Here is a 17959-nt window from a genome sequence, read left to right as displayed (position 1 = left end):
GGTTGGCATCCAATAAAATGTTGCATTACCACCACCAACTAGACTGGGTTATAACACCCTTATACTTTACTTGAAAAAAGTAAAATAAATAAACATTTACCCTATCCCTACACTCATTAAAAAAKCCACCACCCTACTCTACTATTTAAACCTATCTAGTCCTACCTCATGCAAACAGCCTGAAAGGACTGGACACCACCAATCAACACTCTCTTCTGACCTCAAATCTCGTACACCCAAATACTTCTCTGCAGCTGCAACCATAACCTCTATTTTCTGCAACTTACGTTCCATTCCTGCAGTACAGTTGATAACCATTACTATGAACGCTAAAAAGCCAATCTTACTGAAGCATATATCACTCGTTGGCATATCCCTCTGTACTGATACAGATCTACTACTCACATGAATCCTCTCAGGATCCCTCCCCCTTGACACATCTTCCTCAACTTTCTTCACTGCCTCAGCATATGACAACCTCTCCTCTACTCTAACCCTGGTAACCTCAACCTGCCTCTCTCGCACCGCATTCAAGGCCTCCCTATTCATGTGTTCCTCTTATCTGGTTCTGTGTAGGAGTTCATTACAAATCGTATAAAAATTGCCCTACCAACTAAAACTACACCCATTAAAAAACATCCCCACTATTCCACTACTTGGCCCTATCTGATCCTACACCAAGCCGGCAGCCTGGTAGTGTGGGACACTATCGCTCAACACACCTTGTAACTCCTCTACAGTAAAATCTCGTACACCCAAGTACTTCTCTGCAGTTGCCACCACCACAGCTATTTTCTGTGATTTACATTCCGTTTCTGCTGTACAGTTAATAACCATGGCTATGAACGCTAAGAAGCCAACCTTACTGAAGTACATGTTATTCCTATCACTCTCTATTGGCCTCGGCCTACTCACAGGGATCCTCTTAGGCTCCCAGGCCCTGGACCCATCTTCCTTCACTACTCTCTTCACTTCCTCAGTGTACGACACCTTATGTACTACTCTGATCTTGGCAACCTCAACCTGCCTTTCTCTCAACGGACACCTCTGGTCTCCAGCACCATGTTTTTTTCTCACCTTTATTCAACCAGTTGGCCAGTTGAGAACAAGTTCTCATTTACAACTGCGACCTGGCCAAGATAAAGCAAAGCAGTGCGACAAAAACAACAACACAGAGTTACACATGGGATAAACAAACATACAGTCAATAACACAATAGAAAAGGTATATGTACAGTGTGTGCAAATGTAGTAAGATTAGGGAGGTAAGGCATTGAATAGGCCATAGAGGTGAAATAATTACAATTTAGCATTAACACTGGAGTGATAGATGTGCATATGATGATGTGCAAGTAGAGAWACTGGGGTGCAAAAGAGCAAAAAAACAATATGGGGATGAGGTAGTTGGGTGTGCTATTTACAGATGGGCTGTGTACAGGTACAGTGATCGGTAAGCTGCTCTGACAGCTGATGCTTAAAGTTAGGGAGGGAGATAGAAGTCTCCAGCTTCAGTGATTTTTGCAATTCGTTCCAGTCATTGGCAGCAGAGAACTGGAAGGAAAGGCGGCCAAATGAGGTGTTGGCTTTGGGGGTGACCAGTGAAATATACCTGCTGGAGAGCGTGCTACTGGTGGGTGTTGCTATGGTGACCAGTGAGCTGAGATAAGGTGGCGCTTTACCTAGCAAAGACTTATAGATGACCTGGAGCCAGTGGGTCTGGCGACGAACATGTAGCGGGGGTAAGCCAACGAGAGCATACAGGTCGCAGTGGTGGGTAGTATATGGGGCTTTGGTGACAAAACGGATGGCACTGTAATATACTACATCCAATTTACTGAGTAGAGTGTTGGAGGCAATTTTGTAAATMACATCGCCGAAGTCAAGGATCGGTAGGAAAGTCCGTTTTACGAGGGTATGTTCGGCAGCATGAGTGAAGGAGGCTTTGTTGCGAAATAGGAAGCCAATTATAGATTTAATTTTGGATTGGAGATGCTTAATGTGAGTCTGGAAAGAGAGTTTACAGTCTAACCAGACACCTAGGTATTTGTAGTTGTCCACATATTCTAGGTCAGAACCGTCCAGAGTAGTGATGCTAGTCGGGTGGGTGCGGGCAGTAATCGGTTGAAGAGCATGCATTTCGTTTGATTAGCATTTAAAAGCAGTTGGAGGCCACGGAAGGAGTGTTGTATGGCATTGAAGCTCGTTTGGAGGTTTGTTAACACAGTGTCCAAAGAAGGGCCAGATGTTTACAGAATGGTGTCGTCTGCGTAGAGGTGGATCAGACAATCACCAGCAGCAAGAGCGACATCATTGATATATACAGAGAAAAGAATTGAACCCTGTGGCACCCCCATAGAGACTGCCAGAGGTCCGGACAACAAGCCCTCCGATTTGACACTGTGGTGGCTAATTTCTGCATTACCAAATGAGGAGAGTTACAAACTTCACACACCAGTCAGAGTTATACTTAAACTACATCTTTAATAATAATAAGAGCTTTGCATTAGCAATGACTTTCAATGATGCGCCATTTCTAATGAACCATTGAAAGTGACAACACAAAAGTACACCGATCTTTTATAGCCAAGATACACCCCTCTCAACCTACATGACAAACCACAGATCTTAGGAACAGTTCACAAAGAAAGACTTTTACTTGAGAGAGGAGTATCCCATAGCCAGATAGCATTCACTATAAATTATCGTTCAGTTTGGTCCCTAAGACGAGGTTCTAATCCCGTTCCTGGTACTTCATAGCACAAAAACACCATCTCATCCAATGGCATAAATCAATTGTCAACTCTAGATACTCTCATCTCAAGTAAACCCCCTCTTGACCCCACTCCTGGACAAGCTTACTGAGGGGAGTGAGCCTCTAGGTCATACACTATCCCAGGATAAGTGCAACATCAGAGAGGACATACAATGGTTCCAGACACTGCCATACACAATGCCAAAGGAGGGAGTGACTTGCGCACAGACATTGTGGAGACAAATAATTGGCTCCCACTTAATCACGCCATCCCTTCACATGGTTTAACAGATACATTCACATATGAAGTCAATGTTCCATCCTGTCCTCTTCCCTTTCTGATATTCTGCGTAGCACCAGGGATATGTGAAAGACAAGCCTGACCTCTCCCCTCTCTGGGCCCCAAGTGACTGAGCCCCAGCTGAGGGAAGAAAGGCAACTGCCAACACTAGAGTCCAAAGAAATACATTCTAATAGACACGTATATCACATAAACATATTATGCAATACAAGCATTATAACATAATCTTGCAATTTTCCACGACAACACACTGAACTCTATCTGAGAAGTAGTTGGTGAACCAGGCGAGGCAGTCATTTGAGAAACCGAGGCTATTGAGTCTGCCGATAAGAATGCGGTGATTGACAGAATCGAAAGCCTTGGTCAGGTCGAGGAAGACGGCTGCACAGTACTGTCTTTTATCGATGGCGGTTATGATATCCTTTAGGACCTTGAGCGTGGCTGAGGTGCACCCATGACCAGCTCTGAAACCAGATTGCATAGTGGAGAAGGTACGGTAGGATTCGAAATGGTTGGTGATCTGTTTGTTAACTTGGCTTTCGAAGATTTTAGAAAGGCAGCGCAGGATGGATATAGGTTTATAACAGTTTGGGTATAGAGCTCTTTACCACTAGGCTACAATGTTCAGACTGTTCACAATATTGGGCTGTAGAGAAAAAAACGATTCTCTGTGTTGAGGTAAAAGTGGGGTTGGGATTACTCAGTGAGGCTTGTAGAATCTATATATGGTGTTATTTCATGGGGGAATGTGGTCTAAATACCTAGCAGCACTTTCTACTCCACCCACTTCATTGGTCCCAATGCAATACGTTGTATATGCCTATAAATTACATATTGGCTTTATAGAGATAAATATATTCAATGTCAGCTGTCTGGGAACTTGCCTTCCGTGGAGTACACACTTTTGAGCCAGACTGTTTAGTATGCTGAGGTGGGAGGGGACTGAAAGCAGGCTGGACAAGGATTGGCCAGGGAGCAGAGAGGCGGGGCAGACGAGAGGAGGTGGGGCCACAGCAGGCTGAGTGGCAGGTGGCATCATCAGAGCCTGGCACAGAGACAAGATCCATCACACCTCAGTCAACTGCAGCATCAGACAGATGCCTTTATTCTGTGTCTGTGTGTTACTCACTGAGTGTATCAGGTGTAGAGCCTGGATCTCTGCTTGTGTGTTTCCCAGCTGTATGTTAACCAGGAGGCTCTGGTGCAGTGCACACACACACCCCATGTCTGTCTCCAAATTCTTCCTATAACACAGCACAGCACTGACGAGACGACCCTACACATAAACACACGCACACACACCATTGGTCGTCACCCTCTCTCTCACCATGCATCTGAGAGGCTTGTGAGGTGTGTGTGTGTGCGTGTGTACCTTGCCACTGAGGCAGAGGCGTATGAGGGTGTGTATCTGGGCCAGCAGGTCTCTTGGGGCCAAGGGGGAGGGGTCTCTCTGAAGAACAGTCAGGGCCTCTGAACACCGCCCCTCAGACAGCAGCTCAGCACCTGGACAGGTAAGGGTTAACCTCTCTACCCTGGACAGGTTAAACCAACCAGCATGGAGAGCTCTAAATGGTCAGACCTTGAGCGATGACAGTGCAGATGTGAAGGAGGCCCTTCAGCTCCCTGGGGTGCACTACCAACGCTGGCCTGACTGCACTCATCTCCACATCCCCCTCTCCTGCCCTCCTCTGTACATCCCCCTCTCCTGCCCTCCTCCGTACATCCCTCTCTCCTGCCCCCAGTCCCTCAGAGAGAGAAAGCAGCTCTTCCTGCAGACAGAAGGAACCAGAAAAACAACATGAACATTTGTGATGAGATGTCAGTGTGTAACTGTCAAAGAGCTATTGTTTCATGACCTCATTCCTGATTACTTTACCATGACCTAATACTCTAATCCTGTCCAGTTACATGCAAGGGGTGTCAAACACACACACACAGTCCAGTGCAGACAGAGCAGCAGGGAAAACATGAAGCCCGGCGACTTTAGAACCGTCCCCCAGAACACTGGGGGGTCGGGAGGAGGACGAGCACAACCTACAGCCCCTAGAGCTGCACAAAGGTTGGGGGGTGAGGTGAGAGAGATGGGGGAGGCCAAAAATAGATGGGGGAAGGAGAGAGACTATTGAAAAGACAGTGTTTTCCTTTCTTCCTCTCCCTCATATTATTTGCGTTACATCACTACTACAGCATCAAACCTAGTCATATCACGGTTAAGGTGTCTGGGGTTTCCTATCTCTCCCCAGGCTAGCGTTTTCTAGACTAGGTCCTTGGGACCCCCTAAATCATTGTGTAGGCCTGGGTACCAAGATGGTGTGATTTCAGACCGCAATTCGGGCGTCCCCGGCACGAATGAAGCAGCCATGGACCAATGGCGAGGATCAATGGGTGTAACTTGATATATTAAAGATATGTAGTAAAAATTGTCCGTAGTTGCGGTCTGCAATTACACCCTTCTCCTTTGTACAGAAGTATGGAGTTTGGAAACAGTCCTGACTGAGTGTCCATGAGATGGCGCCAGATGAACACAGTGAATAGAAATTTAGGAGAGTACCAACATAATTCCTCAAATTAGAGGATGAGTTTAGAATTCCAGTTTATGTCATTGTGTGTGTCATGTGTACAGTTATTGCCCTCTCTCTCTCTCTCTCTCTCTGGCTGTCTCTCTCACACACACACAAACACACACACACACACACACACACACACACACNAAAATGAGTCTCTCTGGGGAGAGAGAGGAGGGGGGCCCTGCCTCTAAAATGAGTCTCTCTGGGGAACATGACACCAAAACTAAGAGGTGAGCTGACAATATTGTTRAAGAATTTATAAAGTTTGTTTCTAAAATGTTATATCCACCATTTTTCACATTAGTTATTTTTCATCAGAAATMATTGCTGATGGGAACCTTCATGTGTCTGTAAAATATTGTTGTTCTAAGATTTAAATTCATACATTTTTGAATTACACACACACACACACACACACACACACACACACACACACACGGGGATTAAACACCTCCCTCTGTAACTGGATCCTGGACTTCATAACGGGACGCACCCAGGTGGTGAGGGTAGGCAACAACACATCCACCACGCTGACCCTCAACACTGGGGCCCCTCAGGGATGCGTGCTTAGTCCCCTCCTGTACTCCCTGTTCCCCTGCGATTGCGTGGCTTCGCACGACTCCAGCATCATCATTTGCAGACAACACAACAGTGGTAGGCCTGATCAGCGATGACGATGATAGCCTACAGGGAGGAGGTCAGAGACCTGGCAGTGTGGTGCCAGGATAACAACCTCTCCCTAAACGTCAGCAAGACAAAGGAGCTGATCGTGGACTACAGGAAACGGAGGGCCGAGCACGCCCCCATCCAAAGTGACGGGTTGTTGTGGAACAGCTGTGGAAGAAGTGGAAGAGCTTCAAGTTCCTCGGTGTCCACATCGCTAAGGAACTATCATGGTCCACACACATCAACACAGTCGTGAATAGGGCACGACAACGCCACTTCCCCCTTAAGAGACTGACAAGATTTGGCATGGGTCCTCAGATCCTCAAGAAGTCCTACAGCTGCACCATTGAGAGCCTCTTGCCTGGCTACATCACCGCTTGGCATCCGACTGCAAGGCACTACAAAGGGTAATGCGTATGGCCCAGTACATCACTGCCCTCCAGGAACTCTATACCAGGTGGTGTCAGAGGAAGGCCCTAAAAATGGTCAAAGACCCCAGCCACCCAAATCATAGACTGTTTTCTCTGCTACAGGTATGGCAAGAAGTACTGATGCACCAAGTCTGGAACCGACAGGTCCCTGAAAAGCTTTTACCCCCAAGATATAAGACTGCTAAATAGTTAGTTTAATAGTTAATAGTTTAATATCTACCTGGAATATCTGTATTGAACCTTTTTGCTCAAATCTCTTTTGACTCATCACATACGCTGCTGTTACTGTTCATTACCTATCCCATTGCTTAGTCACTTTATCCTTACCTACCTCAATTACCTTTTACCCCTGCACATCGACTCGGTACTGGTACCCCATGTATATAGCCAAGTTATTAATACTAATTGTGTATTTATTCCTTCTGTTATTATTTTTCTATGTTTTCATATTTTTTTTATTTCATTGTTGGTAAGTAAGGTTAAGCCTTTCACGGTTATTCTACACCTGTTGTTTACGAAGCATGTGACAAATAACATTTGATTTGACACACACACACGTTGTCATGGCCTTCTCCTCAGAGACATAAACTCTTGTCATTACATATCAGTCAGACAGACAGAGCATCACATTCAGACCAGAGATAAACACTCAACAAGCTCTTAGTCACAGACAGACAGACAGACAGACAGACAGACAGACAGACAGACAGACAGACAGACAGACAGACAGACAGACAGACAGACAGACCCAGACAGACAGACAGCAAGACAGACAGACAGGACAGACAGACAGGGAGAGACAGACAGACAGACAGACGACAGACAGAACAAGACAGACAGACAGAGACAGAGCAGAAGACAGACAGCGACAGACAGACAGGACAGGACAGACAGACAGACAGAGCAGACAGACAGACAGACAGACAGACAGACAGACAGACAAAGACGACGACAGACAGGACAGACAGACAGACAGACAGAAGCAGACAGACAGAAGACAGACAGACGAAGACAGACAGACAGACAGACAGACAGACAGCGACAGACAGACAGACAGACAGACAGACAGCAAGCAGACAGACGACGACGAGACAGCAGACAGACAGACAGACAGACAGACAGAAGACCAGACAGAAGACAGACAGACAGACGAGACATGACAGACAGACAGACGACAGACAGACAGGACAAGACAGACAGAAGACAGACAGAAGCGACAGACAGACACGACAGGAAACAGACAGACAGAGACAGACAGACAGACAGACCAGACAGACAGACAGACAGACCAGACAGACAGACAGACAGACAGACAGAGCAGACAGACAGACAGACGACAGACAGAGGTACATTGTAATACAATGAAAAGCTTAATTGTATAGAAACTGACTCATCTATATGAGGCCTGCCAGTAGAGCTCTGTCTTCCCAAGGTCATCTCTTCTCTTCACCCTCTCTTTCTTCCTCCTTCTTTTCTCTCTCTTTTTCTTTCTCCATCATCTCTCTCCTCCCTCCATGTCCATTAGGTCTCGCTCTTTCTTCATCTCCCTCTCATCTTTCCCTTCCCTCTTTTCATCTCCCTCCTCCTCCCTCTTCTCTTTCTCTCCCTCTTACATCAAAACACCTTCCCCTCCCTTCCTTCAAACATCAAACTGAGTGACATTTCAAGAACTGAGAATACAGGACTGGCTCCACCCCTCCTTCTGGCTCAGTATCTCCACTTGCAGTGGCCTCATATATAATGGATGTAGTGAGTAACTGGGACTAAGAGCGTGTTGAGTGTTTTATTTCTGATCTGAATGTGATGCTCTGTCTGTCTGACTGATATGTAATGACAAGATTTATGTCTCTGAGGAGGAGAAGGCCATGACAACATGTTTTGTGTGTGTGTTGTGTGTGTGTGCTGTGTGTGTGTTTGTGTGTTGTGTGTGTGTGTGTGTGTGTGTGTGTGTGTGTGTGTGGGTGTGTTGTGTGTGTGTGTGTGTGTGTGGACTGTGTGTGTGTGTTGTGTGTGTTGTGTGTGTGTGTGTGTGTGTGTGTTTACTGTCATGTAGTTCACAACACTGGAAGACAGAGAGGAATGAAAGCTGCACATGAAACTTTAAAACTATTCCAAACAACAATAATATAATTGAAACAATGCACCTTCTGAAGCCTTCAAGGGCGGATATGTCAACAAATGTCTATAAAAGATTGTGACAGATGAATATATTGTACTGTATGTGTATATTTATGAAGATTAAATGCGTATATTTATTTAACGACTATAAAAAGCAGAGAAAGACTACAAACCTGCTCATTGTGCATCTTAAACAGCTCCCTGTCTGATGGGGTGTGCTGACTCACTGTCTGTGGTCAGTAATGATACCTAGGCCAGTGAGGAGAACTCTGAAGTCAGGGATGACTGTGCTATGTTAAACTGCTGAGAGTATGCAATACAAACTGATGAACTAATAAAGGTTAAAACCGAAAGATTTCTGTGTGTTGTCATTATTATATTACTCTAATACAAATGCAAAGAGATACTGTATTACTCTGTGTGAATGATACTGATGGCTGCTGTGATGGTCTTGACGTAACCTGATGTGCTCACTTTGAGAGAGAAAAAGTAGCTTGCTAAAATAGATCATTTACTGGTACAGTACTAAGATACTGAACTAAACGATGTAAATGCTATAGCTTCTGTCATGTCCTGTGTGTGTGTGTGTTGTGTGTGTGTGTGTTGTGTGTGTGTGTGTGTGTTGTGTGTGTGTGTGTGTGTGGTGTGTGTGTGTGGTGTGGTGTTGTGGTGTGTGTGTGTGTTGTGTGTGTGTGTGTGTATTATAATCCTAAAGGAGTTTGATCAATAGGTGCTGTAGGGACAGAATCATCCTCCCTCAGACACATTCTCCAAATCAGCTGACACACAAGGACTGAACTAAAATAGCAAGTGTGCTTGTGTGTGCTACTTAATGCTCAGTCATCTCCACTTCCTTTAACAGGGCTATTGACAGAAGGTATTTCTGGTCTCAACTATTGCATTGGAGTTGGTCCATTGACTTTTATCAATTTCTGAGGATCATGATGAAAACAGATTATGACATCAAACCTCAAACACTCTTACGATGTGTAAAGCTGTCAGTGGGCCAGGTGTTGTGTGTGTGTGTGTGTGGGTGTGTGTGTGTGTGTGTGTGTGTTGTGTGTGTGTGTGTGTGGTGTGGTGTGTGTGTGTGTGTGTGTGTGTGTGTGTGTTGTGTGTGCTGTGTGTGTGTGTGTGTGTTGTGTGTTGAGAGAAGAGAGAGAGAGAGCGAGCGAGCGAGAGAGACCCCTTCCAGCATTTGGGAACATCTCGTACAACAAAATCTATGGGCTAAAAAACCTAGCAAAAAAACCATTAGCTGACATGGGCTAGTTGATTTGATATTTCTGTCTAGTTATGAATAACGTTCTAAGGTATGCAATGACTGACATGCTAAAGTGGCTAAATGTAAAATGTTCTGCTGATAAGCGGTGTGGTACCGCTGCAGTGTGAGTCTGCAGATCCACTTCAACCTGTCACACCCCTGATCTGTTTCACCTGTCTTTGTGCTTGTCTCCACCCCTCCAGGTGTCTCCCATCTTCCCCATTATCCCCAGTGTACTTATAACTGTGTGTTCTGTTTGTCTGTTGCCAGTTCGTCTTGTTTGTCAAGCTTACCAGTGTTTGTCCTGTCAGCTCCTGTTCTTTTCCTAGCCTCTCTTTTTCTTGCCCTCCTGGTTTTTGACCCTTGCCTGTCCCGACCCTGAGCCCGCCCACCTGACCACTCCGCCTGCCCCTGACCCTGAGCCCGCCCACCTGACCACTCGCCTGCCCCTGACCCTGAGCCCGCCCACCTGACCACTCCGCCTGCCCTGACCCTGAGCCCGCCACCTGACCACTCCGCCTGCCCTGACCCTGAGCCCGCCCACCTGACCACTCTGCCTGCCCCTGACCCTGAGCCTGCCCACCTGACCACTCCGCCTGCCCCTGACCCTGAGCCTGCCCACCTGACCACTCCCCTGCCCCTGACCCTGAGGCCTGCCACCTGACCACTCCGCCTGCCCCTGACCCTGACCTGCCCACCTGACCACTCCGCCTGCCACTGACCTGAGCCCGCCCACTCCGCCTGCCCCTTTCCCCGAGCCCGCCCACTCCGCCTGTCCCTGACCCTGAGCCTGCCTGCCGTCTTGACCTTTGCCTCTGTTCGCTGTAATAAACATTGTTACTTTGATACCGGTCTGCATCTGGGTCTTACCTTATCCTGATACAACCCACCTGGGACACACACCTGGCCAACTGACAGAACCACACACACACACACACACACACACACACACACACACACACACACACACACACACTGTAATGTAATGTATTCACAGAGCACTGACAGAGAGAATGAAGAGCTCCACATGAAACTTCCAGCCTAGTCCAAACACAATCAAATAATTGAAACCTAAAATGGAAATGTTACATCAGCTATATGTCTTCTTGTGAACATGGTATTGTGGATATAATTATGTTGGCCTACTGTAACGAAGATTGCACAATCATATTGATGCATTGTGCACACTCAGACACCTAGCTTCAGACCACAGCTAGGATCTTGTCAGGACATTGGGCTTACACAGATGGATTCTTACACAGATGGATTCTTACACAGATGAATCCTTACACAGATGGATCCTTACCCAGATGGATGCTTAAACTAGATATATAGTAGGATCCATCTGCATAAACCCAATGTCCCTACAAGATTCTTGTGGTCCGAAGTTATTAGACATCATGTGCAAATCATGCAAGTGACTGACTAATGTCAATTGGACATTTGGGTAAAAATTCAAGTATCATGCGCTGCATCATGCTGTTCTTCTGTAGTTAGTCTGTGTGAGGAAGGAGTGGTGCATGACGATAGCGAAGATGATGTATCCTTAAAGAGAGAGAGTGTCCATGCTGAGTTGTGAGTTTCTCCTCCCGCGGTATAAAAGCTCACCTCTCTCCATCCTGCCGCAGTCTGCATCCGGTTTAGAGATGAGCTACCCACTGGACCACCTCTACGGCCACGGCTCCTACCGCAGGGCACCACAGGGCCTCTCTGCCCGGCCTGCCGCTTCTCTCTCCTCCTCCGGCTTCCACTCCCAGCCCTGGACGACCTCTCAGCGCCGCCGCCAGGTCTACAGCCAGACACCCTCCGCCGACAGCTTGGAGATCTTTAACGGCGACATGACTCGGAGGAACGAGAAGGAGATTCTGCAGACACTCAATGACCGTTTCGCCGGCTACATCGACAAGGTGCGGAACCTCGAGCTGATGAACTCGAATCTGGAGCAGGAAGCGGCTGCGCTGCGACAGAGCCAGACCGGGCGCGCTACCGTGGGAGAGCACTATGAGCGCGAGCTGGGGAACCTGAGGGGTCTGGTTCAGCAGCTGACCGGGGAGAAGGCACGCGCACTCTTGGAGCAAGACCACCTGGAAGAGGATATCCAGCATGTGCGGACCAGGCTCGAGGACGAGGCACGCAGCAGGGAGGAGCTGGAAGCCAAGGCACGCCTCGTGAACAAGTATGTGGATGAGTCTGGGCTCGCACGGCTAGAGCTGGACAAGAAGCTGAGCGCGCTGCAGGAAGAAGCCGCGTTCCTGAAAAAMAACCACGAGGAGGAGGTGGCGGAGCTGCTAGCACAGATCCAGGGTGCACAGGTGAACTTCGAGGCTCGAGACACAATCAAGGCGGACGTCACGAACGCCCTGCGGGAGATCCGCGCTCAGCTTGATGGACACGCGACCAAGAGCGCAACGCACGCGGAGGAATGGTTCAAAGGTGAGAGGCGCAACTTTATATCAATCTACCTTTACCTGGTTTTACTCAGCGATGTGTCAGTGTGAGAAAGCCTGGTTTATAGAGTTTTAGGGCTCTGATGTTACGGTGCAGTTTGCTGTCCATGGTGCTGAACTTTGGAGGAGTTGGCTATGGATCTCGTTTGTTTTATTATCAAATAGGCTCTTGGTACATTGTGGTGCATAGCCTATAGGCTATTATCAATCCTATTTGGGACATTGATTCGTTGTAAGGTCACCATTTGAAGCAAACTGTATTCGACTCTAGGCTATATATTCAGTTAAATCACTGCATAAACATCATCCAGTGCGCACCAATGACTGTAATGATAGCTTGTGTTACCCAAGGGTAGTATCGAATTGAACCATTCATAGTTATGGAATTATAGGCTCTGATTGCATTTGGAAAAATAAAAGATGTGAATAATGTGGTGAAATAGCCTACTGGTTTATTTTATGGAGAGGAGAAAGTGTTCTGTCTGGTGTAAATTTGTGTCTGCTACAGTCCTGTTTTGAAAGCCTTATCGCTGCTCTGAGTCTGATCATGCATTCCTGCCGCAGACAACTATGAGTCAGCAGTATTAGGTCCCTAGAAACACTGATGCCGCATTCTAGTGTCCTTGGAAATGTATCTTGCCAAGAAAGCATCGGACCCCCCCCCCCCCCCCCCCCCCCCCATCCCTACATCATAAGATATTAAATATGTCTCTCAATCGTTCCCGACGTGGCACTGGTGAATGCACGTTACAACCCCATAATTAGATATATTTTGCAACTCAAAGTCACATATCTTATCTCACCGTCCTACCTTTTCTTATAACTTGCAGTCTCTTGAGTGTCATGCCATGTTCCTACCACAAGGGGAGCGCTCCTCTGCAGAGTCAGACGCCGCAGGGTGAGATGACACGTATAGCGGGCGTCTGAGTACAGTGCATATTAATGTGTATTAATGTGACCATAGAAATATAATCAATGGATTATATTTCTATGAATGTGACTGTGGGGGTTTGCCTGTGTTTGGTGATTATGTGTTTGAGGATGTTGTGGCCCTGCGTGTGTGGTTTCCAGTGAGTGTTGTGTATGTTTTCTAACCTTCATAACATTATATCATTTCCTGACGGCTACTGCCTCTACCTGAGAGAACAGATCAGAGGGCAATAACAATAAGATCAGGGCTAATGCAGGCCTCCACCTCTAGCTCAGCCATCAGGGTCATGACCTGTCCCCATAGATCCACAAGCAATGCTAATGTTTCCTAACTATGTTATGTACCAGTGTTGGTGCTAGAATTAGGATTAGAGACCTGAGTTAAACTCTCTGAATGGATGGATAAATGTTGTGCATGGCTTGATTTGTACTGGTCCACCACCTCACTGAGTTAACAGTCCTCCTACCAGTGACCATTTCCCCTCTTTGTAGCTCTGCAGCCGACTGTGATGGAGCTGTCCAGCTGACTCTGGCAGCATGTTGTTCAGTGTCCTGTAGCTGAGTCAGACCTCAGACAGACAGACAGACAGGCACTGTCAAGGTTACTCCTGGAGGAGAGAATTTGTGTTCTCAATGACCAACCTCTGTGGTGGTCACGAAGGAAAAGAGACAATGAGAGGATACAAGGAAAGGACACTATCTGAGAGTTTAGGGTTGTTATAGCCCCTGTCTCTATGACCTCTAAAACCCTGTCTCTGACCCTGTTCCCCAACCTCACACCTCTCCCAAACCCCTGTAGTGCGTATGGAGCGGTTGGCAGATGCAGCTCACTCTAACACAGATGCGATCCGTGGTGCCCAGGATGAGATAGCAGAGTACAGACGGCAGCTGCAGAGCCGCACCATCGAACTGGAGACCCTCAGAGGAACCAAGGACTCCCTGGAGAGACAATGCATGGAGACTGAGGACAGACACCATGGAGATATCCACTCACTACAGGTACGTACACTCCTCTGCCGGTCTGGCTGTCTGTCTGGCTCTTCTCTTTCCCTGCACTTTGGCACGCATTTCTCACCAAAATGTGTGTGTGTGTAGGAGACCATTCGTCAGCTGGACGGTGAACTGAAGAGTACTAAGTGGGAGATGGCCAGTCAGCTGAGAGAATACCAGGAGCTGCTGAACGTCAAGATGGCTCTGGACATAGAGATAGCAGCCTACAGGTGGGTCAGAGGTTAAGGGTGGAGTATATTTTTTTGTTAGTGCACTCATGCAGACTCAGATTATCACAGAATAACTACTGATATGTTTTTGAACAGGAGACTGTATTGACACACACAATTCAGACTGTACTTCCTGTGTTCTTCCCCTAAACAGGAAGTTGCTGGAAGGGGAGGAGACTCGGTTCATACCTGGGCCAAGCCTGTACTCCTACTCCTCTGCCCACCTGAAGCTGAAGGGGGAGGAGCTCTCAGACACAGTCATACTGGAGGAACAGACGGATGAGACACAGGTCACTGAGGTGACAGAGGAAGCAGAAGATGAGGAAGAGGAAAAGGGAGAGGGAGAAGAGACAGAAAAGGTAGAAGAGAAGGAGGAAGAGGAAGAGGGAGAAAAGGAGGAGGAAGAGGATGAGACCAAAGCTGAGGCAGAAGAGGGAGAAGGAAAAGGAGTTCAGGATAAGGGGGGAGAGGAAGAGGAGGCATGTGAGGAGAAAGAGGAAGAGAAGTCTAAGTCACCTGAGAAGGCTGCTTCTTCTCCATCCAAATCTCCCCCCAAAACCCCCCAGCCCAAATCTCCTGCCCCCAAATCACCTGAACCAAAATCACCCCTAGCTAAATCTCCCCTCCCCAAATCACCTGCCAAATCTCCCGCCCCCAAATCACCTGAATCCAAATCACCCCAAGCCAAATCTCCCCTCCCCAAATCACCTGCCAAATCTCCCGCCCTCAAATCACCTGAATCCAAATCACCCCAAGCTAAATCTCCCTCCCCAAATCACCTGCCAAATCTCCCGCCCCCAAATCTCCCACAGCTGTCAAATCACCAACATCTCCCCCCAGCAAATCCCCAGAGTCTAAGTCTCCCCCTCCCAAATCCCCCCTCCCAAAGTCTCCTGAACCAAGTCCCCCATCCAGGAGAAGGCCAAGCCCCCTGCAGAAGACAAACTGGCCAAGCAGGAGAAGAAAGAGAAGGAACAACCCCAGCCTGTAAAGGAGGAAAAGAAAACAGAGCCAGAACCCAAAGGAGAAAGAGAAGAGTGAGAGCCAACCTAAAGAGGAGAAGGTTGAGGAGAAGACAGACAAACCAGATCCCAAGGAGAGCAAGCCAGAGGAGAATCCCAAGAAGACTGAGACCCCAACACCTGCCCCCCCTGCTGCCACCCCGGCCAAGCCTGCAGAGGAAAAGCCCGCCCCCGTCAAGGAGAGCCACGGCCCTGCTAAGAAAGAAGAGGAGAAACAAGCCAAAACAGATGACACACCCCAGGTAGAGGTGAAGCCTGCCCCCAAAGAATCACCACAGAAAACAGAGAGCACAAAGGAGGAGAAGAAAGCAGAGCCCAAAGAGGAGGTGAAGAAGGAGGATAAGAAGGAGGACAAGGAAGACAAGAAGGAGGCCTCTAAAGCATCCGACAGTAAAGAGGCAAAGGATACGAAGGAGGTAGGGAAGGCAGAGAAGGCCAAGAAATCTTCTAGCACTGAAGTCAAAGACGAGAAATCTTCTAGCACTGAAGTCAAAGACGAGAAATCTTCTAGCACTGAAGTCAAAGACGAGAAATCGTCTAAGCACTGAAGTCAAAGACGAGAAATCTTCTAGCACTGAGGTCAAAGACGAGAAATCTTCTAGCACTGAGGTCAAAGACGAAAATCTCTCAGCCACTGAGGTCAAAGACGAGAAATCTTCTAGCACTGAGGTCAAAGACGAGAAATCTTCTAGCACTGAGGTCAAAGACGAGAAATCTTCTAGCACTGAGGTCAAAGACGAGAAAGCCAAGAAGTGAGTCACTAACACACTGCGTATGAGCCAGAAGAGAGAGAGAGACGCCAAAGAACTATCGGGGCGGGATGGGAGGGGGGAAGGGACGCTACTGAAGCCCTGAGCAGCCTTTGTAAAGGGAAGCCAGAGCATAGCAGAGCAGAGCAGGAGACAAACAGTAAACAAACAAAGCAATAGCTTTTCTCTAGTTACTATCCCCCAGGTACTCAACCCTGATATGATGCTTCTTCTAATCTATGACTGTAGTGAATGCAGAATGCTCTAAACTCTATCTGAATTGTGTCTATCTGACTGCCCGTCAATAATAACAAGTGCATTAAAACAGCAGCATCGCCTTGGCTGGGAGCACAGCACAGGGCCATGCACCTTCTGAAGCCTTCAAGGGTAGCGATGTCAACAAATGTCTATAAAAGATTGTGACAGATGAATATATTGTACTGTATGTGTATATTTATGAAGATATAAATGCGTATATTATATTAACGACTATAAAAAGCAGAGAAAGACTACAAACCTGCTCATTGTGCATCTTAAACAGCTCCCTGTCTGATGGTTGTGCTGACTCACTGTGCTGTGGTCAGTAATGATACCTAGGCCAGTGAGGAGAACTCTGAAGTCAGGGATGACTGTGCTATGTATAAACTGCTGAGAGTATGCAATACAAACTGATGAACTAATAAAGGTTAAAACCGAAAGATTTCTGTGTGTTGTCATTATTATATTACTCTAATACAAATGCAAAGAGATACTGTATTACTCTGGTGTGAATGATACTGATGGCTGCTGTGATGGTCTTGACTTTACCTGATGTGCTCACTTTGAGAGAGAAAAAGTAGCTTGCTAAAATAGATCATTTACTGGTACAGTACTAAGATACTGAACTAAATGATGTAAATGCTATAGCATGTCTATTCCTCTCATGTACATTTCAGCATACACACTACGAAGAAAGGAACAGTTCTGAACAGTACAATGTCTGAGTGCTAAGGTGGTATGAAGAGAAGCACAGTGGAGGGGAGGAAGATGAGGTGTGTGTGAGAGGGAGGATGTTGAGGTGTGAGAGGGGTGTGGGTCTCCTAAAACACTGTGTGTGTGTGTGTGTGTGTGTGTGTGTTGTGCTGCATTGCGGCTGAGGGGTGCAGTGACCGGTGTTGCAGCACCCTCCCAACATTGCTCTCTCCTCCCCTTCACTCCCTGCTCTGACGTCATCTAACTTGGGCTCATACATACATCCAGAGGTGGACTGGAGAATAGAGCTACCTGAACAGAACTGTTCCCCTCTTCCACACAACATCCTAGACTTAGAGAATACAGCTGCCCCTACACATCTCTCTCTTGTCCTTAGGTTAGGTCTTTCCTTATCTCACTTCTCCCTTCTTTTACCTCTCTCTCTCTCACACACACACTATACCTGCTCTACAACGCCAGCCTGCTAAAACAGTAACCATAAAGTAGAGATACTGCAGTAACCTGCCCATCCAGGGAAGAAT

General features: G+C 47.2%; 1 pseudogene; it reads left to right on the top strand.

The window, feature by feature from the left end:
* The first annotated feature begins 11739 nt into the window (after positions 1–11739).
* LOC111957435 (neurofilament medium polypeptide-like) lies at positions 11740–15779 on the top strand (annotated as a pseudogene).
* Positions 15780–17959: the final 2180 nt, after the last annotated feature.

The sequence above is a fragment of the Salvelinus sp. IW2-2015 genome, linkage group LG33 (genome assembly GCF_002910315.2).
Source record: "Salvelinus sp. IW2-2015 linkage group LG33, ASM291031v2, whole genome shotgun sequence".
NCBI lineage: Eukaryota > Metazoa > Chordata > Actinopteri > Salmoniformes > Salmonidae > Salvelinus > Salvelinus sp. IW2-2015.
This window is presented reverse-complemented; position numbering and strand designations above follow the sequence as displayed.